Source organism: Zonotrichia albicollis, chromosome 3, assembly GCF_047830755.1.
Source record: "Zonotrichia albicollis isolate bZonAlb1 chromosome 3, bZonAlb1.hap1, whole genome shotgun sequence".
Classification (NCBI taxonomy): Eukaryota; Metazoa; Chordata; class Aves; order Passeriformes; family Passerellidae; genus Zonotrichia; species Zonotrichia albicollis.
The window spans coordinates 62,255,814-62,283,219 of NC_133821.1; the positions used below are offsets into that span (position 1 = coordinate 62,255,814).

Here is a 27,406-nt window from a genome sequence, read left to right on the forward strand (position 1 = left end):
GGCGTTTCCTGAGGCAAGCAAATGCCTGACACATGGACTTCTCCGAATTCCAAAATGTAGCAAAACAGTGCCTGCATATTTGGCAGGAATCACCACCAGTTCAGGTCAGTGTCTGTTTCAGCAAAAGACGAAGCCCTGCATGTTAACAGAGGAAAATAATTCAGAGGAAAAGGGGAGGAACAACATGTGACATTTTGTAAGAGCAGCACTTGTGTTACCCAAGGCGCACCACTCTCTGTAAACACTTCCTCCGGTGCCAGTGCTTTAGGACGCATTTTTTCGGATTGGGGTGGGGGGGAGGCAGCGGGAGGGGTGAGGGGGAGGTCAGGGCTTTCAAGCTGCTGGGATATGAATGAGCTAGGGTTTCCCCCCCCTTCCTTTTTTTTTTTTTAAACAACTTCTTTTTACATACTGAGTGCCATAAATGTTTTAAGGAGACATCGGTGAATCTGTGGCCAAAAAGATGGGCAAGAAGTGCTACAGGACACCAAACCCCAGAGCAGTGGGAATGTGGGGGAGAGAAGGGGCAAGGCTGCAGGGAAGGGGGTGCAAATGATGGGGCTCTGCAGTGCAATCCCACACCACCAGGTGAGGGGAGGCCAGCTGGCAAGCCCCAGCACCTCACCTTGCTTCCACCTTGGTGCTCCATGAGCCTGTGCCATGGTTCTCGGTCGCTGGTTCCCCAATGTTGGGATGGGACAACCCCTGCCCACTTAGGGACATAGTCTGACTCCCCCAGTCTGACTCCCCCAATTAATTTAGAAGTAAACCCATTTTTAAGCCCTCTCCTAGTAAAAGCAAGAGTAGGTAATTAAGATTTAAAATACTGTTTGGGTCATTGTCTTCTTACTTCTTTCTTAAATTTCGGCACCTTAAGCTGCCTTTGTTGTTGAGGAACTTGCTATTTCTTGAGAGATAGGGCTGGATCACTTGTTATTGTAACACTTCTTGGTGATAAAGTTCAGTCTAAAAATTAAGCAGCTGCAATGTTGCAGCACAAATTAGTTTAATGTAAGCAGTCAGGAGCAGCTGTTTGGCTCGGGACTCCGCTCCGGCGGTGGGGGAAGGGCGCTGTGATGCTGACAGCGCATGCTGATGCTGACAGATTCTCTACATAAACATTTTCGGCTGTTGCAGCTTTTGTGCCGATCATGTGACAGTGTCCCTAGGCAGATAATTTATTTCTGTAGCTTTCATGAGCAATCATTAACCTTCAGACACTGAGCTTGCTTTCTGCTTTGTGGCATTTGTTGTTTTTTTTTTGTATCCTAACTAGTTTAATTCACAGAGTGTCAAGAGAAAATTACAACCAATTTATAATAGACTGTAATGCATAATACTTATGTTTCTATTAAAACAGACCTTGCTTACAAGACCATTCTTACGGCTTAGCTTGTGTTCATGGATCAGAATAATTATTTTCAGTGATGTAAGTGCAGCTGTCATCATGATACTCCCACAGTGTCTTATTCTGAATGCAAAGCCCTTCAGAGTCCTGATTTGGGACCACCCTTTTGAATTCCCCCTTTGCTGGAGACACTGCGAAGTTTATTGAGATGCAACAGGCTTGGGAGAAAGGGCAGAGCATTTATTGTGGTGATTGCTATTCTCCCACCATGACCGGCTGCTGAACAGGTATTGACCACCATAGAAAGTGTGTCTAGGGGAGAGGCAGTGCTGATAACAATTACAGCTCCAGCCTCAGCTAACTTAGTCTGGGCTTTCAGAGCAGGCTCAGACGGCAGGGCTGGATCACAAAGCAGTCGTGACTGTCAGAAAAAGAGTTCATTTTCATTCCTGTCCATTTTGTTACAGTAAGGGAAACAATAAATTAGGTGACTTTGTCAAGGTCACTGAAGAAATAAATGTCAGGATAGGAATTTCCCTTTCCCCAATCCTTTTCCCCAAGTCCTGTGCTTTTGTCTAGGGAAGGTGACAAAAAGAGTGAAAAATACAGAGTCTTGGGCAAAATAGCTAAAAATTAAGCAGTCGAAAAAGCGGGAGGTGAGTGGGGGCAGGGAAGAGAAATCATAAAAAGAGCTGAAAGCCAGGGTGACTGCTGACTTACTGTGAATATAATTTTCCTTCAGATCTGAATGTGATTTTTACTTTTGTTCACTGCCTCTCTGCCTTAATTCTTTTTTCTAACTGGTCATTCACTAGCACTGGCAAGTTCATCTTTTTTGTGCCAGAGAGCAAGATATTATGTTTGTATATGCCTCTGAATAGGTGTAATCCAGACATGTGTATTCCATAGTTTATTTTTTACAGCTTGCGCCATAGTGGAATCAAACATTTGTGATAGAAATGCTCCCAACATAATGTTGCAGATACAATGGACAAGACACAAGGTGAAAGGGGACAGACATGGAGAAATAAAAAGATATTTCCAGTGTCCCAAGGATAAAAAGGGACTTTACCATAATCTGTCAATGAAAGAGCAGTACCATCCAGATAGTTCAACAATTGTTTTATTTCCTTAAGACTCAAATGAAATTTTGTGCATCCTATGATTGCCCATTAACTTATGAAAGTGGTGTGGAACTGGAAGAAGACCAAAATACATGCTCAGTCTGAGATGTGGCAGTAGAACGTGCTGTATCATCTTGTAAAACATACAAATGGGTGGATGGATTTTTGCTGTCAATGTCAGGAAAAATATTGCTTCCTCATTAGTTAAAAATGCCTGAAATTGGTGTTTTACTGATGCTAGGTTTCTCTGTAGAAAGATGAATGAATGAGTAGCTCACTGTTTGAAACCTCCATCTTTCAAAATGTTTAATGAAAATGAAGGCACAACATATGGTAAATGTGGACTGAAATGAGGGATGAAAAAGCAGAAGCCTGGGATGCCCACTGAAGGGCAAATAGGACTATGGAGGTGCTTGGTGTTGTGTTATATATAGAAGTGAGTAACATTTCTGGATGTATTAGAGTGATTTAGGAGTTATCATCCCATTGACTTTTGACTACAGTCAGGATGTAACTGCCTAAGTCAATTCTGAAAATGGGAATTAGATTTCTAAGTCATTTTAAGGTGCTTTTGAAATTTTTAACTGTAATCCCAGGTTGATTAATTTGTAACAAGGTGATTCATTCGTATCTTTCTTGTCTTCAGAAGCCTGAATGACACATTTGAGATGCACTCTAAAAGCACAGGTAATAGTCAGAGTGCTACCTCAGCGACTTTAAAAGACAATTGATTAATTTGAATTCATGCTTTTATTCACACTTTTAGAGGATTCTGAAATTAGTAATAGCACTTTGAAGCTGCTTGGTTTGAACTGTCACTTCCATGCCCTTGCCTTCATAAAGGTTTTCCTATTTTTTTCTTTCTTTTTCACTTTTTTCCTGAAAATTGTCCCTATCCCTCCCCACTGCTAAAAGCAGTGCAGCCCCTCTGGTCACAGCAAAAGCAGGAGTTCTAAGACAGAAGCTGCTTTGCTGCATGGAATGGCTGAGTAGCTTTAGACAAAACAGGGTCCAGGAACCTGCTGTGAACTTGTCTCTACTAGTTTGCACAGGGAACTGCAGGTACTTTTGCTGAAGCTGCCCCACAGTGAGTGATGCTGGGAGAAAGGCCTGGTTAGATAATTAGGAAGACAAGACTTTCTTACAGTGAATTCAAGCCACCTAACCTGCTACTTTGTTCAATACTAAAAAAAAGTTCTCTTTGGTATTTCACCAGATCTTGTAAAATCTTGCTAAGAACATACTGTAGTGTTTTATGAACTTAATTAGTTTTGTTGTTCATGTCTTAATCTACAGTTGAAAAGCTGAGACTATAGTTGTACTGTATAGATTTGGTCAAGACATTATATAAATCTATATATACTGCTGCCTTACATCAGCAACATTATTGCAAAGGCCAGTTTGCATTGCTCTTGTGAGCCTCTGTATTTTAGGGCGCAACTGATGACACAGAATCCTTTCTGGAGTGAAAGGAAGACTGCCAAGCCTTTCTGTGGGACTTCTCGAAAACATTAGTGCTTACCAGAAGCAAATCTAAATATTTGACTTGACTGTACTTTCAGATTCGAAGGATCTGATGAGCACAACAACTTCACTTTCATCCCCTGGTAGAACTGCAACCAAAGAGACATCTCAAATTAATTTAGAAGTCAATGGCTGGTATTTACTGTTTGGAGTAAGGAAACCTGGGTTTGCTTACATGTCTTCAAGGAGAAAAGTGGAGTGGAGGGACTGAATACAATACAAGTTTGATTTATGGACTAGTATCACCTACTTTTGACTGTGGAAATTATTTTGTGGAATGATTTGTTTCATGCAGTTTCAAAATAATCTCCCTGAGATCTAGGAAAGTCACCTAAGTTTTCTGTGCTGCAGGCTGGAGATAACCAAGGTCCCAGGGAGCCCTCCTACATTTTCCAGCGTCATCAGTCTCAACCACTACATATCTTTTGATGTAAGGATTCCTAAAAGGTCCAAAGGAATGCTGGGGACATCTGAATACCAGGGAAAGTATGCCTGTAAGAACATATAAAGCTCCCTACTCTCCCTACTTCGCACATGGGAAGGAGAAAGGTGAAACTTCATTACAGTCTGAGCTGGAGCATCTGGGCTTTTATTTTTTTTTTTTCCTGAGTCTCTTGTCTGGAAAAAGTGCTGCACATCACTTGGTCCTTGAGGAATGAAATGCTTTACATTAAGAGCAACCCTTGCAGCCACTTCTGCCTCCCATTGTCATTTAGGACATCAAGGACTAAGTGAATGAGTGACAGAGCTTTCCTTCTCTGTAGCCCAGAACTGTAGAAGGTGGATCTAGAAGATCTAAAGACTACAGTGAATTTTCCCTCCAAAAATTCCCTAAACTTGCTTTTTAAAAAATAAACTGACAATGAATGTGTATATAATACTTAAACATATTCTAAAACAGATTCAGACTGTGCACCATGCTCTCAGAGGACAATGATAAAGCAGATTGATTTGTGCAGTAATAGACAGAGCTAGGAAATGGTGACAAACACACGGTGAGAATGTGTATGTGAATGTGTATGTGTATGCTCTTTGAGGGCTGGAACTGGTAAATTTCTTTCCCTTGCCTTTTTCATTGCTTAAAGAGGGAAAAAACAACAAACACCCTCAAAAGGCAAAACCACAAGACAAAACCCTGACCCAAAACCCTGCAGAGGAAATGAAACCACAAGAACATTTTTCACACCAGCTAATTACAAGGGTCTGCCATGTACACAGCAAGCCTAGGAAATTCACAGGTGCACTGTATCATTCTCCAAAATGCATTGAGCTTTTTCTCTCTTGATATACACACATGTGCTTTAATGTAGTTTTAACCATTTCTTTATTGTCACTTTGAGTTTTTACCACCTGTAATCCACACACTCTTTTCACTGCCATGCAGCTGACTAGACCCAGAGGCTTCACAGTGGAGTAATCTGTCATCTCAGAATGTGTATAATGCAGGGAAAGTTGAGCAGAACGAATTTATTTTCAGAAGAACAAGGGACAGTCCTTTTTTTCACAAGGACTTGTAGTTTACAAATTGTCAGGGTTTCATTTTATATGAACTGCTAAACATAAAAGAAGGGAGGAGTTAGCCAGAAACAGAAAGCAAGGATCTAGAAATGTATTTTGACACTTATCCCCCACTGAAAGTTAGCAACACAGAAAAAACCAATGCCTTACTAACCAGAAGCATTGCAGAACTCTCTGGGGAGCCCTCACTGTGGCCTTCCAGTACCTAAAGGGGGCCTGTAACATAGAGAATGGCTTTTTACACAGGCAGATAGTGATAGGACAAGGGGAAGAGTTTTAAACTAAAAGAGGAGAGATTTAGATTAGATGTTAAAAAGAAATTTTTCACTCAGAGGATAGTGAGGCACTGGCACAGGTTGTCCAGGGAAGCTGTGGATGTCCCATCCCTGCAAGTGTTCAAGGCTAGGTTGGATGGGGCTGTGAAAAGCCTGATCTAGTGGAAGGTGTCCGTGCCCATGGCAGGGAATTGGAACTTGATGGTCCTTTAAGGTTCCTTCCTACCCAAACTATGAGTACCTGGTCTCAGGAGTGGCTACATGGATTAATATTATGTCCTATTTTTTTATTTTTCCCTCTTGAGAATAGCTTGAAAGAAGGTGTCATGGCAAGACTGATATCCTTTTATGGAGAATGTGTTTCAAACAAAAGGATAAATCTCTCAGAGAAATGGCAGGAAACATCTTTATAATTTCATTAGCTCAATTTAAAGTTAATATTAAGCTTCTGAAATGTGTTTATTCATTTGTTTGCTGTCAGTCTGTTTGCACATTCTCCCTGCTTAACACTGGCTTGAAAACTTGTATTTTTATTCATGTATTCTCCTCACTGTTTCCTGAGGTAAAAGAAAAACAATTTTCAATAAAGCTTTAATTTTCTTTATGGATGACTGAATGTTAAAGGTGTTAGAATGGTGAAAATGGGTGAAAATGATGAGAATAGGTGAAAATAAAGAGGGCCAACATGCATTTTATTAGTTAAAATATTATTTAAGTGCCTGCACTTAAAGTTTTCTCTTTCTACACTGTCTACTTCACATCATCATCAATAATATTTAATTGACTCTTCTACAAATGCCTTCTCCCAGAGACAGTGAAATATCCAAAATATATCTAAATGGAGAAAAATTCCCCAAATCTCCCAATTAGGGAAAATTTCAGAGGGAGGTATAAATAGAGCATAATTGAGAGTTAAGTGGTACATATCCTGTTGTGACCTTTTGCAGAGAACACATTCACCCTTAGCTAACTATTTGAGCAAAGATATGCCTGGTATTGGTCCTGTAGTAAATAAAAGACATTCCTTCCCCTTAAATGCGAACTACTATGTGATTTGCAGCTCCAGCATGTCAGTTCAGTTTTCTTGGAGGGGAAGAATCTGGTGTCTGTAAGCTGCTTTTTAAGTGCTTAAGTGGATTTGAGAAGCAGGCAGCCATATACTTGGGGGAAAAAAAGATTCCCTGAAGAAAAAAACTGATTTTCAGATTTCCCATTCAGAATTTAAAGGCAATTCTCTTTGTGTGCTCAATATATAGTAAAAATAGGACCTATTACAGCCAATTGCTACTCTGAGTTTACATCCAGTTTCTTCACTAGAGCTCAGATTTAGCCCAGTATCTGCCTTGGGAAAGAAATATATATGTGAAAAGAAATGATGGAATTTGATGTAATACAGAAATAGTCCAACCAAGTATAGCTAGAAATAAGGGGATGAAAGTGAACAAAGAAAGATCCATGCTGATAATGAGGAAAAATTTCATAGCAGTGAGGTCTGTTAGTCTGCTGAATGATCTCCCAAGGGAATGAGTTGAACCCTTGTTGCTTTAGTTATTTTTAAAATGAACAAAACAGTCAAAATCCTTGCAAGGAGAAACTCTTAATTAACAAGAAGACAGGAGAAATGACCGAATGGGTCTCTTTTTCCATCTCCACTGTTCGTGACTATTATTGTAGGCAAAATCAGGTTTGGCAATAAAATTATGGATTTCCAATTTTCACTGCAATTTTGCAGTACTCTTACTCCATAACAATAGCAGTACTTGTCCACGTTTTCTTTTGCCTTTATAAACCTTTGTATCTCACTTTTCCTTCAAAGAGGGCTATTTTGTAGCCCTCTGACTCAAAATGGCTGTCAGGTAGCCTAATTCACTTTAAATAATACTGCTTGTAAATATAAGATAAATATTTGGACCTTGTGCCTCCTAATTTTCCTCAAGAACACTTCAGTCAGACCTCAAGTCCAGGGCAATAGTACTGGGCAAAATGTGAATGCCTGTATGTATCTATGGGTCAACCTGTGAAATAAGGGGCTGCCTATACACACCAAATTGTTCAGAGAGTTTCTGTTAATTTCCATAAACATAAATTATGAAGGCATGACAAGCAGCGCATCTTTGTGATCAGTATTTAGGGCTCCTGTTACGATTTCAAGACTTTTCGTCTTTCTATTGAAGCCAGTCTTTGACCTGGAGTGCTTTCAGACTAGCAAGAAGCTCAGGCAAAGGTGATTCCTGCTCCTCTGTCCAGGCATCTCCAGTGCCCATCAATGCCCTGCATCCCTTCCCTTGTTCTCAGAAACCCCACATAGACTTGTAGGGTGAACTGGCTCAAACAAATGGTAACTCAGCAAAAATAGCAGATAAGAAATAGTGCAAGGAGAGCAGCAATTGCACATGGTCCTTTAAGGGCTTGCTTCTCTGCAGCTGTTTTTTTTGTCAGATGATAGTGACATGAATTTTAATGGTTAATGCTGATGTCAAAACTGAAGTAATGCTGCAATGAGTCAGGCCCTGCTTCTTCGAAATGCCGTGCAAATATTTGCCAGTTACTCTTCCCAGCAGGCAGCAATCTATGCAACCTTGTTGCTGCTTTATCAGAAGACAGATTGACGGAGGTGAAATCCAGGAAGATCCGATTTTTATGTTACAGTCGTACAGCAAGGATGGGCAAAGGGCATCAAAGCCCATACTTCATAATCATCCCCGGATGAACCTGGAGTAGCATGACCAAAATGACTAGAGTATAAAATAGAGAGAGACATGGTGCTATTGTGTATTTATTAGTGATTTACTGAGATGAACGTTCATCCCAAGAGTTAATCCAGGAATATCCAAACCACTGTAATTATCCCTGCACAAAGGCTCTCTATTATTTGCCTGTTAAGTAACAAAGCCTTTTCATTACCTGGCACTGACATAACTTTAGCTGCAGTGGTAGGTAGGCAGTGAACTAGCTTCCCCTGTTTGTGGGGGATGGGATGTCATGGGATGAAGCCCTCCCCCCGTCCCTGCGAGCTCCAGCAGAATACAAACGGGATGGCCAAACTTCTCTTTGAATGAAAATGACTGCCATTGCTAATATGCCAAATGCTGTGTACCACAAGCAGTTGAGATCTTATGAACTGTACAAAAAGAACAAAGGAGCAAATTCCTGTCACACACAAAAATAAAAACGTAGAAGCACTGGCCACAGGAAGGTAACTGTATTAAAATTGGGAAAGGATCCAAAATCTGTAGTAGCTCTCTAATCTGCAACACAAGAGCAAGGATTTTCATTATGTTTTGCATTCCACATGCGCCTTTGCTTTGGAGCTCTTATGCAATTGTTGATGCAGTAAAACCATTGTATTCATAGTGATTTCAAAGATGTGGATGCTTCCAGGGTTTGACCTATTTTACCACTCATACATTATACACCGGGTAAAGCTACTCTCATAAGGCAGAGTCATTAGTACTTAAAATGTATCTGTCTACTGCTGTCCCTTTTCTCTGCAAGGCTGCTGATTTTTTACAATTCTAAATCAATTATTCTTTATTAAATAATTTATGTTTACATGCATCAGTGGAAACTGCCCATGCACATTTAAGGCAGAGCTCAGTGTATATAGATAAATTAAGGCAGAGATCAGTGGATAAAGACAACTGCTGTTACCCCATAGCAAATATTTCTGTAAAGTCTAAATAGTCCTTTTCAATTAGTGATATTTTCTATTCTGGACATATAAAAACATGCCTGTGGTCATTACTTCCAGACCAATAATACTACTCAGGTTTTTGGAGGCTCAGATTCAACAAAATTCCTAATCCCATGCCTTGCTTTCAGTGGGATGAAGACTTCCCTAGTTAAGCATGTTTGAGACCTATTAATATCTACAGATCTGAAACTTTGCTCTGCACAGTAAGGTGCAAACAACTTTTTGAGCATCATGAGTTTAATGCTTCAGGATTTTTCCATGAGCCAGACTGCAAATTTTGTGTGCTGTAGTCACAATTGCAAGGACAAACCTTCCTGCTTCTTTTTGAAAAAAAGAATTAATAACTGATCCCCAAATAGTGTAGTTCAGGGCTTATTTTCTTTAGATCGCCTGAGCCATCCTGTCTGGTACTGCTAGCAAGCTTGAATGATGAAGACACTAATTTCTCCAGGCTCTACCATGGATTTCCACAGTAAGAACAGGCCCAGGACAAATGCATTCTCCCACTGCTGAAGTGTAAGCCATACAGCACTCATGGGACATGATCTCCAGAGGTCCCTTCCAACCCTAACAGTTCTGTGATTCTGTGAGTTGATGAGCGGGCTCAGACCAGAAGCTTGTTTGCAGCGGTGGGGGAAGGTAGTGAATACCACCCTTCCCCCCTCCTTCCTCCACAGGGATCTTGTTTTCTGTGGGTCAGTCTTCCCCTTTCTCCACAAAAACTGGATTAATCTCTCTGAAGCAGCTGCACAACAAAAGCTTACATGTCTGCCCAGAAAATCTTTCTTCTGTACCAGCTGCACCAGTGGTGTTAGGGCAGAGATCTTCCCTTTACCTGCTGGGCAGAGAGAGACTCTCCAACATGGTGTCACTCCTTCTGACTTGTCTGACTTTTGAAGCCATAGCAAGGGAGATGCCACTGCACTGCTGAAGATGACCCATCTGCTGGTCACTTCAGCAGCAGGGCTCAGACCAGAGCTGCTCCCAGGGGTGAATCCAGGGCAGGACCAAGGGCTTTCCCACTGTCCCGTTGTAGTCTTACACCCTGGCTATGAGCTGAGGTGGATGGGGTTTTCTCTGCCTTACTCTGGGCTCTGGAGTGCTTTGGGGCTGAAGTGTGGTCTCTAATGAGAAGTTAAATGAAACCTTTGCTGTTTCTGTGACCTCCAAACATAGGAACAAAGTGAAAACAGAGGCAAGAGTCAATCAGCCAGTGATTATATTAAAGAAAATGGCTCTCTGCAGAAAGCATGAAAGAGAAAACAGACTGGGTGCTGGGACTGAAGTAAGGAAAACAAGACTTGTGGGGTTTTGAGGTCTTTTACTTTACTTTTAATCCTTTCATAGTGTATTTTAAATTCATAAATAATGGAATAAAAAAGACACCAATAAAACTCAGCTAAATGATCTTGAGCCCTCAAGCCTCAATCAAAAAATAAACACTATAATGCTTTTAAAAGGAATTAGTAATCCACAATTATAGTATTCCATGTTTAAAAATAAAGCTGTTGAATAAATGAACAATACCATGGCTGAAAAGTATTTCAGCTGAAGAGTGAAATCCCTGCAGAGAGTGATCTGTGAGATTCTGCAGGAAATCTGCATTACAATACACCATTTCCATTTCCAGGGAGGGACTCAGAGAAGGACACATGGAGGAGAAAAAAGAAATGAAAAAGCCCCAGTCCTTTATGCCTAGGTTGTAGGGGGCCTTGGCCCATCATTCTCATGCTAAACAGTTACTTCTTCTACAGGTACCCAACTTAAATGGGAATATTTTTTGAAAGAATAGTGAATGTGAAAAAGGCTAACAGAATTGGTTCTTAGGTTAAAGAAAACTGTCTCCATAGCTCACTTAGATGGCAGACATGAGTTTACTTCTCTGTCTTCCTGAAAATGAAGTAAGGAGTGTGTCTGAAGCACTGGGCTACTCTGCTGCTCTTTGTCTTCTGCCCCTCCGTTCCAACTACTCCACCTCTGGTTACTAATTAAATATCTTTGCAGTAGAGGAAAGGTTTCAGGCTAGATCATTAGCCCACCAGCCAACCAGTGAGGGATGTGGGATGTCAGGGTCCTAAGGCTGTTCCAGTGACAATCACAGTCTGGTGTTGCTGTTCTCCAGCACAGGGGACTACTAAGAGTGCCCTTTAGGCTCGAGTCTTCTGGCTGTAATTTAGCAGCTGGGGAAATGGCCATGCAGGGACTTGGATACACAAAGTATTATGTCCTGGCTGACTGCCCCTTCCGAAGGCTAGGCTGCAGTGGGCCAGCCTCACTTGCGTGTGGAAAAATTGACACAAAGCTGGTTTCCTTTTGCTGCAGAACGGGAAAATTTGTGAAATCTTTGTCAAATTTGTGGGATAGGAAAAACGGAAAGGCAGCAAGTGGAAGAAAAAAGGAATAAAGTTCCTGGCTTCTAGTCCCCAGGCTACTAAGCCAGCCACAGCAGTGTGACAGGGTCACTGGCATTAGCACATTCACATGGTTACTTTAGTGGAGAGCAGCAGTAAACACACAGTGCTGTCTGCACCATGCATAGCAGGCAGAGAAAGTGTTATGGCAGATGGAAAGAATGGGCTCATCAGCTGCATAAATCTGTTTGTTGCACTCTATATTATAACTAATACAATGGGCTGCTACTCTCTTTGTGGAAGATGACAATCTTGAAGACAAGTAGGTGCCATGTTTCTGTCTCCTTAGCATTTCATTACACACTGAGTATCTTCTGCTTGGGCATGTATTGAAAGGAAGAGAAACCACAAAGCAATCAGCATCTGTTACTTCTGCTTATCAGAAGTTTGTGGTGATCCCAAAACAGACCCAAAATTTGCCCCTGACCTCTACTCCTGGAAAGCATTGACTGTTATCTTTTGCTTACAATTTATTGTGGCTCTGCAGTATGCCAAAATATGATCTAATTAGGGACAGAATAATTTGAAATTTCTGCATTTGTACAAACATGAATATCTGCCTTCATATCTGGATTTAGCCACATTTTATCTATGTGCATTGTATCTATGGATTTGTGTATTTATGTTTGTGGGAGTGTGTGCATGAAGGAGTGTGTGTACATTTCAAATAGGGGTGTGTGTGTGAGGAAGCAGTTTTATAAGCATACCTTACATGGTATAAAATATACTGCTACATAAATCACAGGAATAATTCCATCTCTAAATTAATGTACACTCCAGAAAGAGCAATTATTGCCTCTAAAATGTTTCTGTTAAATTCATGAGACACCATACAATTTTATTCATGTTATCATCTACGGTTGCCTGAAAGTGTAAAAAAAATAATCTTAGCCACTAGCAGAGAAATGTGCAAAATACTGTCAAAGGAGTGGCAAAGGTCATTTCTATTGCCTGCCTTTTTATGAGTTCCATTTTTGTCTTTTTTTTTTTTTCTCATTGCAGTTTGTTTGTGTACATTGCAAAACTTTAATGGAAGAAAATATTAGGGGGGCAAAATAAATATAAAGAAACAGACTGCTGTACAACAGTGCTGAGCTGGTATTTCCATGAATGATGTTAGACTCGTGTTTAGAATAGAAATTCAGAAGGTCCACAAACAGAAGGTTGCAGAAATGCTTTTCTCCTTTTCTCTCTCTTTTACACTTGATACATTTTTAAATTAACACATATTTATGTGTAGTTTGATAAATGTGTTATCATTAAGCACAGCAGTAGTAATTCTGTGAGGCACAGAAAGGAGAAGTCTTGGAACAGCTGGACCATACATTTTCTTTGTTGCTGTAGATGGCCCATTGCTCTGTGCATGGGATTTTGTTTGTGCAGGTTCAAATTCCAAACTCGATTGCTTAACCCCTACAGTAATAGCAACTGATTAGAGTTTAACACAGCAATAACAACATTTCCATATGCAGGTGCCTGACATCAGGCATGAGAGCTCCATTTGAGATCCCTAAGAAAAGGTACCATTTTCCAGAGATGGCAGCAAGCATTTGCAGTTTTTGTTGAATTCAGTCATATCAGCATGTCCTTCATTTCTCTGAGAAGGAGAAGCCCTTAACTCTGGTTAATCAGTTGAAATATTATCTTCTCAGTAAAGTGTCTTAAATTCAGATGAGCTTTTCTTGTTCAGCATCAGGCTTAGCAAAATGCATAAATAAATGTGGAGGTAAAAGGCAAAACTGAATATAATCAGATACTTAAGTGCTTTGCTGTATAAGGGCACCACATCTTATACGTTATTTTGTTGAGTCAGTCCCTAATTGTCTGTTATGCCTGCCTTAAAATGAGATTTACAACTGTTCTGGCAATGTTTAAGGGCGGTGTAGTTTAATTTCTATAGCTACTTCTTTCCTTTTTTTTGCTAGAAGATTACTTTCTCCCTTCTTCCTGCAAGACTCCTTCTAGCAGTAAAGAAGATGCCATGTGAAGTATGAGCACAGTCCTTGAATGAATACTTTATTCCTTGAGATAGGGAAAAACATTGTAAGTAAAATGTGATGGATAGGCTGACCTCTGTAAAAAATCCAAAGTGTTCCTGTTTCCACCAAAATACCGCTCAGAAGGTGATGGTGCAGTTTTTCACCCCTCACAAGAGTCTGCATAGTTGCAAAGATACAAAAGTTAAAAATGGTATAGAAAAGCTGACATTACAGTTAGAAGCTGCACCTCCTGTGCAGATGCAGAAATGATACCAAGCAGAGTTTGTGCAAAAACCATGCAAGCCTTTCCCCAGGGGTTGCTGCAGAAGTGGGGTGAAATGGTAGCTGAAACAAGGGTGTTACTGGGCAGTGCCCGAGTGCCAGGCAGCGCCAGCTGGACTGCCAGGACCACAGCCAAGACAGGTAACAAGCTGTTGTACACAAAACATTTCCATCAAGAAGGCAGAAATTCCTGAAATCTCCATGTGTTGAATAGTCTTATGAGAGTTCCAGCATATTTTGTGAGATCAGAAGCTTTAAACTTCCAGAGTTTTCAGGTGTTTAGACTAACTGGACACTAGAAACCCCATGGCTCCTTTTATAGGCCAGAACAAAACACTCCAATCCATATATATATGTATATATACTCCAAATAATATAAATTGCTTGCTTAGTAGCAACAGTGTGTTTCAAGACATTTTCATATTTATTTCACCTATAGCGAAGCTTAGGTCTGGACAGGGAACCTATTCCCAGCCCTTTGAAACTGTTTATAGTTGAAATTGTTTTTCCTGTTGGAACAAATCCAATGTTCTTTTAGAATTTTTTCATGGAGAGAAAGCACATCACTGAACTGTTAAAAGCCTGCTCATAGTGAGTTAAATCAGGTACACTACAAAACTCAGTATGGATTATTTGGGCTGGAATTTGCTTATTTGAGTTCTGGACAATCCATGTACGAACTTGTGGAACTGATGTATTCTGTCTCCAGTGTTTTTATGATTAAAAAGGGAGAAAATTATACCTCAGAAAAACCACTGTTTACGACTGATGTCCCAAAATGAGTTGAATCCCTGTAGTGGAGACTACCACATACCACTCAAACCATTTTGTCTACTGAAATTTCTGGCTTTCCTGCCCACCTACCTAGCCAGCAAATATGACTGGCACATTTCAGCACTGATATGGAATTAAGTATCAGAAACTCCACATTTGCTTTGACCTGGTCCTGGGCAGCTCTGATTTCTGACATGAACAAAGCCCCACATTCCTTAAATTAGCATTGGCTTCTGACTCAGACACTCCTACCTTCTCCCTGACCTGGACTAGCTTAGGCCAGCCAACTCCCCTTCCTACCAATATACCTCTAAAAAAAAAGTCTAAAAAAATAAATAATAATTTCTCTTTGCCCCCCAGTAAAATAGTTTCGTCAGTCTGCATTTCTCAGGCCTTTACGAAAGGGACTTTTTTTTAACTGTGACTTGTACAAGCAACTACATGCATAATTTCTGTTTGATAAACAGTAAAAACAATGCTAAAATTAAAACATTCTTTTTGTCAGCATATGTAGCTGGAATGCTGAAGGCTGTTCTTCTAGTAGGGAGAGATCTTGCACACATTTATTTATCTGGTTAAACTTTGTGGCTCATTTTTAAAGCCAGCAACTTCTCAACCCCAAGCAGCAGAGCACAAGTAAAGGCAGATGGTCGAATGAAGCAGAAAGACTGACTATAAAAAGCTCAGCCTTTCAATAATGTTGCTGCCTCCCAGTTTTTTCATACAAATCTCTCCATTTTGCCTTCCAGAGCCTCACAATTAAAATTCTATTCTGCCTGTCTAATCAAGACAGCAAATCTATTGAGTTGCATAATGCTGGGGATAATCAAGGAAGGATGTGACATGAATCCATTTTTCTTTACAGGTAGAAAATGAAATATTTTCTCTCTTCTCCTGAAAACAGATGGGTGGCTGAAGAATTTTTATTTGGCCTATCTTCTCCCTCTTGTTCCCTTCTACCTTTGGCACCAGCCATTCACTGATGAGAAGATCTGCTTATTAGGGACTGGCATGGGGGCAAACAGGTTTCAGTGGTGACAGTACCTTAGTGGTATGGGACACAGGCACTGCATGTGGCTCTAGATGCTAGTGGATTTAAGTGGATGCTAGTGGTGGTGTTAATTGCCTCACTGCCCACCCCTTTACTTTAAGGTTATAGCCAGTAGCCTGGAGAACTGAATAAAATGTGTATTTGTTCCCTAGTTGCTGTAGCTAAACCCTGTTTATTAATGTACTCTGAAGTCACTTCTGTACCTCCTCTAATTCATGTTTACATCCTTTAGGGCTGGTCTGGGCTCTTGAGAAGAAAACAAGGGCTGCAGGATTTGACCCTGCAGTCTGTGGGCTCTCACAGCGAAGTGACCAAATGTAACTCTGGAGTGAGGGCACGTCACTCCCTCTCGGCTGTTTGAAGAGGAGCTGTGTGAGCTTGTGCAATGACTGAAATTGGCACGTAGCTTCCTATCCACCAGTAAATCCCTGAGCATCGAGGTGAACAGGCAGACTACTTTTTGTGTGAAGTCAGAGAGGGAATCAACCCAACTGAGCTGAATTGGTTTGTAACGCAATCATGCTTAATTTGGTTACAGGAAAAAAAAGGCCCATGGAGTTTCAACCTTGCTCCTGTGCAACATCAGGAATCTGATTTGTGCCGATCTCATAATCGGGTGCAGACAACAAGGAAAACAAGTCCTTGCAGTGGTTTCTTTACTGAGCCTAACAAACCACATCTGATAAGCTATATAATTTGCTACAGCAATTTGTGCCAAAAATAAAAGGCACAGCCCTACAGTGCAGCACGTTTCTGAGAAAAACAGAACCCCACCTCTTGCCTTTGCAGCATCTTTCTCTTTCTTTTGCTCTCTCAGTGAGCCTGAGCAGATGCCTTCCATCGTGAATGACTGCCTCTGTGTTGCTGTGCCTGCCCTGTTCCCCAAACTGATTTTGGCTCCCTTCTTCCCTGCAGGATGATCCAAGGTGATGGCACTAGCAGGGTTAGGAAATGATGACAGTATCTTGATGACTTCAACAGAGAAGGTTGCTTCTTGGCTGAGCGGCCCTGACTAGAGGGGAGGAAGCTGAAGATCTGAATCATCAAGTAATAAGCTATACAACTTTTTTTATAAAAGAACCCAGGCTTTTTTGTTGTTGTTATTGTTGATTTGACAGTTATTCTAATATTGCAAGAAATGTGTTTCTTTTTAGTTCAGTGACCAGAAAAGGAACTGGTTCTTCATGTGTATTTTATGTATCAGGCCGCTAATGGAGAAATAAGTTCTTATGATTTTTTTGGGGGGGGGTGGGGGAGGGTGTGTGTGTATGTTGGTTTGTTTTTTTTTTTTGTCCTGTTGCTTACAAAGAGAGGGAAAGAAAAAAGCAAACAATACGAAGTTCTGAAGAATGCAAGCTGTCAGCTATGCTGTGGAATAACCTGGAGGTTAAATGTGAATCCCTGCAGTATATTTTCTAATTTGGATTTTGCCAAGGTTACCTTAAAATCCTTAATGCTTTTTACAGTGTTTACAGCAAAACCTGCAGATGTGCTTCTTGGTTATTAAAAGGAAAGCATATGAGAGGGAGGTGGACTAAGAGGAAAGGAGAATGAAAGGTCAATGATTTTAATTCTACCTCGCTGAATTCCAAAGTTTGAAGGGAAATATTTGCTTGAAAGGTCATGCTATGGAAGGTAAGCACCCTGAAAGCAGCGTGTTCAGGGTTGCACAGTGGAAATAAACAACAAGGTAACTTGCTGGGATGTTTGCGTGTCAAAGGTGACAAAAAACCTGCCTTTTTTCAAAGCCTCTCAGCCCTCTGCAAACTCACTGGGATCAGGACTGGAGTTTAAAGGCAACACACTGGTGTTTGCTTTAACTCCTTAATCAAAAGCCCTATCCAGAAGCCAGCAAGATTTCACTCCTTACTGAAAACAATTAAAAGAGAGAGCAGCAGGCTTCATATCAGGGCAGCACTTGAAACTTTCAGTGTTTGGGAGTTCAGTGAGTTCACACTGTGTCCCCTTAAATATGAAAATTCTAGAAAAACAAATGTTGGGCACAAAGATCTGCAATGCTGACTTTGATTATGAAAATCCTTCTGATGGTAATTTTGAGGCTAAATATATCATACTTTGGTCCTTTGCTTGCACATAACCCAGCACAACAGATTCCAAATTTATGACTGTTGCCTCTGAGCACTGCTACGACACAACAGTGGATACTGATAATGTTATTTATTCTTCAGTTAAAGTTACCTGGAAGGAGCGAGATCCTTCAAGTCAAGTATGAAGAAAGTTTTCCTTTAACAGCCACCCCTCCTCTCTGCCCCTCTGGCCAATTCTTGCATGGTTCATTAATGGATTTTAACTATATAAGAGTACTGGAAGGAAGGAAAGTTCTTACAGGCAAGGACGATGGAGGCGCACGACAGAATAAGTGACTTATACAAGGTCATGCAGGAAACCTGATGCTGTGCCAAGAACAGAGTGTAAGTTCCTTGAGTTCTAGTTAAGCTCTTTGTCCATTTACCCATCCTCCTGCCTGCTTGCCTAAGCCAAATAAACAATGACAGCCACACACACACGCACACGCACACGTGCACCTACGTACATGTGCACACATTACAGGGCAGTATTCCTGCAAACAAACTCAAATGTTTGGAAGCAGCAGGCAAAGTGTGCTTGTGCACCTTCAGCTTAGGCAGCCCTGCCTGTATGCATTCTAATGCATGGTGCTTAAACAAACTCAACAGTTTAAAACTGCAGCCCGTTGAGCATATGGGCAGTGCATGCTTTGAAAGGAGTTTCATCTGGCAACATCTTGGTGGAATATGGCTCATCCCAGGAATAAAGCACACTGGGTTTTAAGTTCTTTCTCCCAAGTGCATGGGGAACAAGGGCTTTTGAAGGAATTATCACTGGAGTATTTTAACACAAGAAACAGCTGATTTAGCCCTTGCCTCATTGTCAGAAATCTTTACTTGAGGCTGAAAAGTAGCACAAGCATTGTTAGACTGAACCATTACAGTCTGGCAGACACAAGCAATGGTAAACAGGATTGTATAATGGTGTCAGCAGCTTTAGGAGTTAGCTGGTGCTACTCAGTCTGTATTTAATCGTACAGTGAGTTTGACTGTCTGATTAGGCTCTACCCCTGTATCCCAGCAAACAGCTGAAATATTGTCTCCTGCCTTAAATGAGAGGATGATCAGGCTTTAAAGAAAGGGGCTCTTATTTTTTTGCAAAGCTGTACTCAATGAGCATGTTTTGGAAATACATCAGCATGACCTTTCAGCAATGTGCCAAAAAATGGGAAAAAAAGGGAAAGACTTTGGGAACTGCCAACCAGGAAACATTGTTTTGTTTGTTTAAAAAAGAAAACCAGAAACCCGTCCAAGAATTTTTGTGTAAGTTAGAGGCTAAGTCACTCTCCTTTATAATCACTCATCTTTTTCTGGATACTGTATTTTCAGTGAGGGTAGATAAAATCTGGCAACATGCTCATTGGCTCTGTGTTTGGATTCAGTCCCCTTGACACTCATCTGCCTCCATAAACTTTCATCTCTTAAACTCAAAGCAAGTTCACCCAGGAAAGGAAAAAGAGGGAAGGGGGCTGGGGCGAAGGCTGGTGAACTGCACAATAAAAATCCAAACTGCAGCTTTTGCCATTCCTCAATGAAGAAAACATTAGCAATGGCCAAGAAGTGCAATAAAATGCCATAAATCACCCAGCTTTTATTTCCTGTATGTGAGCACGACATAAAGATGAATTTCTGGCAATTTCTAGATATGCACAGGTTTTGCAAGTGTGATTATTTCTTCAGGTTGAGTAATTTCAAAACATGCGCGGAGAGTGAATTGAAGAGAGACCAAAGGAGAAAAGCTGTATGTACTACTCCTTCCCCCTGCTCCCTTCCCCCTGTGCTGGCTGTTTTGCAGCGTCAGCCTTCCATGCATCATCAGCTCTCCACAAGCGGTGGAAACCCCCTCCCTAAAAGTCAGAGGCCTTGTGCAAAGCCATAGGATTTGGCTATCCCAAAAGCATTCTGGTGCATTTCTTATTCTCCTCCTCCCCCCTGTTTACATTCCAGCTCATTTCTCATTTTCCATGGGAAAGAAAGAGATACTAGCAGGTATAACAAGGGGGCCTTTAAATATTTCCTGATTCCTGCTTGCTAATGGGACCCTGAAACTGTGTTTTACAGAGGTTCTCACACAATGCACTTTTAATAGCAGCATAACTTTTATTGAAGTTTTGTTAAAGTAGGAAAAAAAGTTAAAAATAAATTATAAATTCTTTTAATGCTAATTGCTAATGTAAAGTGGAATAACTGCCATTTTATTTAACACAAGCAAGTCTGACAAACCCAGACTTCCAATTTTAGTTGGAACTTGGTAATTTTTCTTAGGTGACTGTTCAAAGGGTTTAGATCCCAATTTAATTCACTTTAAGGCTTGTTTTAATTTCATAGGTAATTAGAAGTACTTTTCTTCATGTTAAACATACCTGATGTCACAGAATGATAACAGAATCCCCAGCAGCCAGTTGGGACATAAATGGGACATATTAAAACACCCCCCAACATTTTGTCGCCTCTCTAGCTTAACCAGTGGGCTAGTAAGCACCAAGCCAAATTTAGCCTCAGTGACACATATGCAGCCAGCCTCCCCCGACCTTAATGACAGTTCTGTGCCTGCATCTCAGGGCAGAATTTGACCCATTTTTTTCCCAGGGTGGTAATGGGCTCAGATGCATCTTCCTTCTCCTATTTTGCTCTGCTGATGGATGAGCGCAGTGCACCAGCACAAACAATCGTGGTATAGATCCTAAACATAAATGCGATGTTAATTTCAAGGTCTATTAGCAACACCACGAAAAAAAATAAATGTTTGACAGGACAAAATCTGCAGGGGAAAAGAAAACATTATTCTCAAGCTTCAGGGAGGTTATTATTACAAACAATGGAGAATCGATAAATTATATTTAACACTATTAAAGGCAGTTGACAGTGTTCCTTTGAGCGAGCACACCGAGGTCCCGAACACCGTGTGACTGCTGCCCCAGTGCCCAGAGCTTTCCAACTCCCCATCGGGTCACGTTGGGAACACTCTGCACAGCATTTGTGGAAGAGCTGCTGGGAAGTGCCCTGTGCTCAGCACACACACACACACACACACATATCAATAAACTGAAACACAGCCTGCCCCCCCCGCCCCCCGAGCTTGTTATGCTTAATTTCTGAGTTGGTGAAGTGGGCCGCTGCGCACTCTCGGGGCTGTTTTTTGTTTCGTTTGAAAGCAAGGGGAAAGGCAAAAGCATACACGGTTTTGGCTACGAAAGGATGACCTTCCTTGTAAAGAATTTAAGTCTTTTTAACTTCAGAGGGGAATGAGGCAGGAATGCTGTTTGTATCAGAACACTAACATGGTGAAGGGGAGTGGGGGCAGGGAAGCGGCATCTTCCTCCTATCACTTCGGCGCTTTCAAAGATCCCCATTTCCCAGAAGTACTTCTGTAGCAGGATAATATAATTATTAGCAGCTGTTAAAACAAACAACAAACAAAAACAAAAAGCTCCGGCCAGGACTGGCATGTCTGCACATGCCTGAATGCTCCGAGCGCGGCACGGAGAGCTCCAGAGAGGCCCCTTTCCCTTGCGCCGCTCGGATGCAGGCCTGGTGCAGGCCGAGCGCGGAACAGCAGGGCGAGCACGGCGGCCAGAGGCATTTATTCTCATCCATTCACGATCTGAATGCCGAGCACTCCTCCATTTGATGAGTGGAGCATTGATTCTTTCGCTTCTCGCACATGCTCTCCCGTAAACAAAGGGCAGAAGAGACGACTTATTTCAGATTTAGAGAAACACAGGGGGAGCAAATGAAACAACAGAAGGTGCAAATGTAAAAACTTCCACGCTTTTAAAGAGGAATATGGGGAGAGGGGGAGAAAGAGATTAAATGATGGTTTGCCCCGGTGGCTGTAAAAATCTGACAAGTGGTAGGATTTCTGATTCACATCTTTTGTTGTCATGTGGCTCATGTTCCTGGGATTGCGGGGGGGTGTGGCTTGGTTTGGGGGGGGATGCGGATCTTTCTCTCTTTCCCTTTTTAACAAGAGCCTTCAGGGCCTTAAATTCTGGCTAAAAGTTTATAAACATGATCCTGGGAATCTGTAAAATCCAAAAGCAAATAAAAGCATTCCCATGAGAATTGTTTGTTAAAATCACATGATTTTTAAGTAGCTCTCATGATTCCTTGGGCCAGTTTCACGATTCTGAACGCTCAAGGTTGGCAGTATATATTCTACCTGCTCCCTGGGACTACTTTTTCTGATTAGCTGGCTCTAGGCAGCTACTTGGTCTGCAGATTCCTGTTCGGAACCCTCCATTCATTTATTAACAAGGCAGAGGGGCACAGGTAGAGAGTGTCAGCCCCATGAATATGAATGCCCTGCTTGACTGATCCGAGTGGCAGGCACCAAAGCAGCGACTCACAGCAATTTAAAACGTGACTGCCTCCAAGAGTGCGCACCCTCCCTCTCTCCCTCCTTCCCTCCCTCCCAGCTTCGAGGATCCCATGCCCGAGTAGCGATGCCGTGTGCTAGTGCAGAGCCGCCCTGCCTTTAAGCTGGGGTGCAGTGGCCGAGGCACAGGCACAGGTTTGGGATGTGCTGCCGGGGCTCCAGGGGAAAGCAGGCGGCATCTGGCCCAGGGGCAGGGCGGGCAGGAGGGTTTGAAACCGCTGTGGCAGAATGCACCGGCTCCCATCCCCGAGTCTGCAGCTAAAATGAAATGCAAAATGGCACATATCGCATGCATGTCCCCTTTGTCTGGGAGGGAGAGACTTCTCTCTTTAAAGGGGCAGTACGCAAAAGCAGAGAGGTTTCTGACGCTGCTGAGATTCCTGGTGTCTTTCCAGGCTGGATAATAATTGGCAAATGTCAAAGTCTTAAACAATATTTAGTGGTACTTAAAAATGTGACTAAACCCCGAAGGTTGGTATTAAATCCAGACAAATCCCTTTAATATACTGGGCCAGACCTGCTGTAAGTATTTATGAAACTTGCAGCTTGGACCCCTCTCTGCTGATAATGACGGTCAGTCTTGTTATCATGGACCTCTTCCTTTGTCCTTCCCTTGCCTGCCAGGCAAAGAAGCTCTGCCGCTTACATTTTCTTCTTGACCCTCCTTGTCCTTTTCTCAAGTGCCTCTTATGCTGGTTAGATAAAAGGTAGCAGTGTTCTAAAACGCTGCCTCTGTAGTTTTGCTATGTAAAATGACATTCATTCTGAAGAGTGGTAAGAAAATAATGATCTCATTAGAAGAGAGTTTAGCTGTGTAGTGGTTCCTCTCTGTAGTGGAGATTAAATAGCAGCTAACTACAAACAATAGTCATTTAAACCAAGAGCCGGCATCAAAGTTATTATCTCTCTTTCTGCCCTTCAAGAACATCATCAGAAATTGATCCTCTCACCACTGCACATTTTCATCAAAGGTCCTGAATTTTAAACTTGAAACACTAATTGTTTTGTGCATGTGTGAGTGTGTCTATGTGTGTTCTAAACTTGTTTCTCAGGTTGGTGATCTTAACTAATTATTGGTGACATTTCAGTTTTTTTTGGTCACGAACTTTCTCCATTGTTGTTTTTTTTTTTCTTTCTTCCTCAGACAGAAAGAATACAAATCCTGTCTCAAAAAAGAGAGGTGAAGTGGCAGAAATAAAAGAAATAATAGTGCAAACATTTTTTTCTTTTCTGTATACGAGGAATGCTAGGAGCTCATGGTCACTGCACATTTGGGAAATGGAATAAAAGAGGTGGCTCAGAATTGCAGATGCTGCCTGGACTGTAATCAGAATGAGAGAAGGATGGGAATGATGAACCTGGGATTTCCAGTTTTGTGCCACTTCTAGGAGAATGTTAAAGTGGAATTGCAAGACAAGAAGCAAGGAAGCCTTGAAAATAAACAGCCTCCCCTCTCCCCTCTGACCCAACACCCTCCACCTCCTCAGGAGATGGTACATTATTTGTTTCCTTTCTGAAACGAGAGCCTACCTTCTTTGGTTGATGCCTGCTCACAGCAGAACCTCCTCTCTTTGCACTCATTCAGCTTTTGAGCTGTGGAAAGGAGAGGCATGAAAAGCACATCATCCAGGAAGGTGTTGCTTAAAACTGGAGCTCTCTGGTTGCTGTTCATGCTGTTGCGATTGCTGCCCTGCAACACCACGGAGGGGCCTGCATTTCAGGGATGGCAACAAGCAAAAGACTGGTGTGGAGTGATGATTATGATGCTGGTTCATGTATGCATACATGCAGCAAACCCCAAGTTGTTTGATTTGTGGTTTACTCAAATTTGAGCATGCATTCTACGTCAGTTAGGAAAGAACAGCTTGTGAGAAAATTACTCTCACAGTAGTGCATGAATGAAATGAAAATACTTCATTTTTCTAAACATCTTTGTTCAGTGTGAAGAACCAGATCCATGAAGACCCAAAATACAGAGCTGTCACTGTTTTTTTAAGGGCAGATGTATGCAGTCGCCTACCTTAATCGTGACCTCCAAATGCCAATTATATCTCTAAGAAATCTGAAAGAAAAATGTCAGGCATTTTGTTTGAGATTTCCTGTGAAAAGTGAAAACTGAAGCAATAGCTTGGTTAAAGCCTCAGTCTAGTTGGGATTGGTTTGATCTGAATGGATTTCTTTCTGGAACAGTTCTCTTTGCTGTGGAAAACATTGTAAAGTATGTATTTTTCTTTCCTTGAAAGTACATTTTTATTCAAAGAGACTTTTTTTGTCTTTTAAATGAAAAACATTTTGACCAAGTCAGCTAGGGGTATAAAAGTGCCCAAATACTAGCGAGTCTAAATCCCTGACCTCTGATCTGGAGCAGCTACTGAATGCATAATGTTGAATAGCAAAAAGGGAAGAAGTGTAATAAAAGATAATAGCAGTGACTTCTACTACCCACATCCAATTGAGAAAGAAGTTATCTAAGGACATTGTAGCACTCACAGAAGCAGCTAAAAAGAAAGCAGGAAGAAAGAGAAAACAAATTATGATGAAATGGCGAAGTTCAAAATGCTGTTTGAGGTAAGCAAGATCCTCTGGAAAATGGAGAGAGAGCAGGAATGAAGCCAAAAGTAAAGAGTGCAAGCTATGATAAGAAAAAAGAAGATGAAAATTCTGAAGAATGGCAATTACTTGATAATAAGGGTTATTTAAATATGTAAGATACCGTAAGCCCATCTGTCCACCGGATTTCAAGGATGCAAGGAAAGCAGTTAAGGGGAACAGGGTTCTTCCAGAGAGTTTTGACAACTCCTTTGATTGCCAGCGGGGTAGATGGTACAGAGGAATGCAGTGAATGTGTGGAAGAGTCAAATCAATTTCAGATTGGTGCTGTGCAAAATGCCCAAAAGCATTGCCTTGCAATGCCGGGCCACGTGTGTGACCTGCCTGGGGTTGTGGCTGGAAACACTCCTTCCAGAGCTGGTGACACCCCCCAGGATGGGAACTTGTGTGGATGGGCTGAATCCGTGGGAGCTGCCTCTGCTATTTCCGAAGGATTTTTCCATGCTGTTACAAGGCTCTGGTTGTTCAGCTCTGCTGCTTGCCCTGCCTCTCTGGGGAGCAGAGCAGTCAGGACAGCACTGCCTAATGAACGGAGCACAGCAGCAGGAGGTCTTCCACCCTGGTTTATTCATTGTGGCCCCAGGTTTTACTTAGCAAAACTCCTTCACTCACAAAACAAGTTTAATGCTGTCTCTGATACAGTGTATGGCTACTGTACCTTGACTTTCAATTACATTAAATCCTATTATAATCACTTTCTTTATAACAAATCCTCTTTAACACCTGAAAAGCTCAGTTCCCATGGGTGCAGTGCTGTGTTCTTGAAATAAAAAACAGTGGAATTCTAATGGAAATGCATTAACTGGGAGAATACTTTGAAAATGTGCCTGGCATGAAAGGCCTTCAGCACGCAGCTTACATTCAAATAGCAGAGGAGAAAAAAAAAATTTCCAGAGCCAAGCACTTGTACACCAGCTGCCTTAAGATAGAGTGTCTGAATCACTGTGTTATCACAGTAAAACATCTTGTATGGAAAATCATCACTATCCAAAGACAGGTCAAGTACAGGTTATCTAAGTACTGTTATTATAGAACTGAATGTTTTCCATCAAAACAGGAGCAAGAATTTGAAGAGATTTACGGTGATGGCCAAGAGGCTCAGTGGTATAGTTGATAAACCATGGAGCTTCTTTGAGATTCTTTTATTTGTTGTTACTGCTTTTTTTTTTTTGGCTGACAGAAGGGCACCAAAAGTAGTGAGTCACTATTTGTTAACAATTCTTTTCAGGGTTGTACCCTTCCTGGAAAAATAAAAAGATTTTGTGCATGATTCACATGATGTTTGGTTTTTCTTATATAAAAATTACCCTGCTGTTTTTTATTAAAATGAGAAGTAATGACTCAGTTCACTTCATTGGGGGTGATAGAGAGAGGGGGGAAGAATATTTCCAACACAGATGCAAATCTGGTATCTCCATCCAAACAACTGGGCCTTTCTCAATGCATTTTACATACAGCTTGAAAAGGAAATGCTCACTCAGGGGTTCTAGGAGGTAGCAGATAAAATGAATGACGTGAATAATTAATGCCTTTAGGGTACCATACACATCTTGGTCTGTTTTCCATGCTAGCTGGGTTTGCTGAGAGAACCTGGAAGCCTGAGCTACACCTTTATGCTTACAAACTACCTGTGGGGCGCTCTCACACACTGGCCAAACACTGAAGAATAGATTTTTTTAGCATACAATTTTTAGCAGTAGAAAAATCCTCAACCCTGTTCTTATCCTGAGTACTGGTTCATGCCTTTGCTTTCTTGGCACTACCCCTAAGTGGGGAATATGCTGCAGACACAGTTTATAGTAAATGCTTTCTTGTGTAGATCTTGCTTGTGAAATAATTTAGCTTATGCTTTAACTTACATGACCCCTCTTGGTACATGCATGCCTTCTTTAAATGTCAACACATTTGGTAGCATTTCAACCAAATTTCTGGCAGTGGTGCTGGTAAATGCTGTGCCAAGGTGGGAGGACTACTCACATGTCCTTCTAGACCTCATCAGCAACAAAAAAATGAAACAATGATCACAGTTTTCCAGCATAGGCAACTGCCTTCTGGCCTAGAGTTCTGTTTTGGTGCTAGTGGGGCCCCATACCAGCGGATGGTGACTGCGAACCTGCACCCTGAGGGGCTGGAGACTGTCCTTAAGCGCACAGTGTGCACACATTTCTCCTTGGTTTTCAAGCTAGGGACACAATAGTGTATGCAGGCATGTTCTGCTGCTAGAATATGGCAAAATGTGATGGCTTTGTTCAATGGTGAATGTGCACTGACATAAGGCAATACTCTCTTCCAAAGGGAAAAAACCCATTATTTTTTTCTGTATAGAAACCTTTTTATAGATTATTGTGTGT

The 27,406-nt window shown here is 41.5% G+C and overlaps 1 long non-coding RNA gene across 1 annotated transcript; it reads left to right on the forward strand.

The window, feature by feature from the left end:
* Positions 1–26,240, forward strand: LOC141728552 (uncharacterized). The gene is made up of 3 exons (XR_012579607.1): positions 1–104; positions 16,896–17,027; positions 23,590–26,240. It is a non-coding gene; the product is annotated as an uncharacterized LOC141728552 (long non-coding RNA).
* Positions 26,241–27,406: the final 1,166 nt, after the last annotated feature.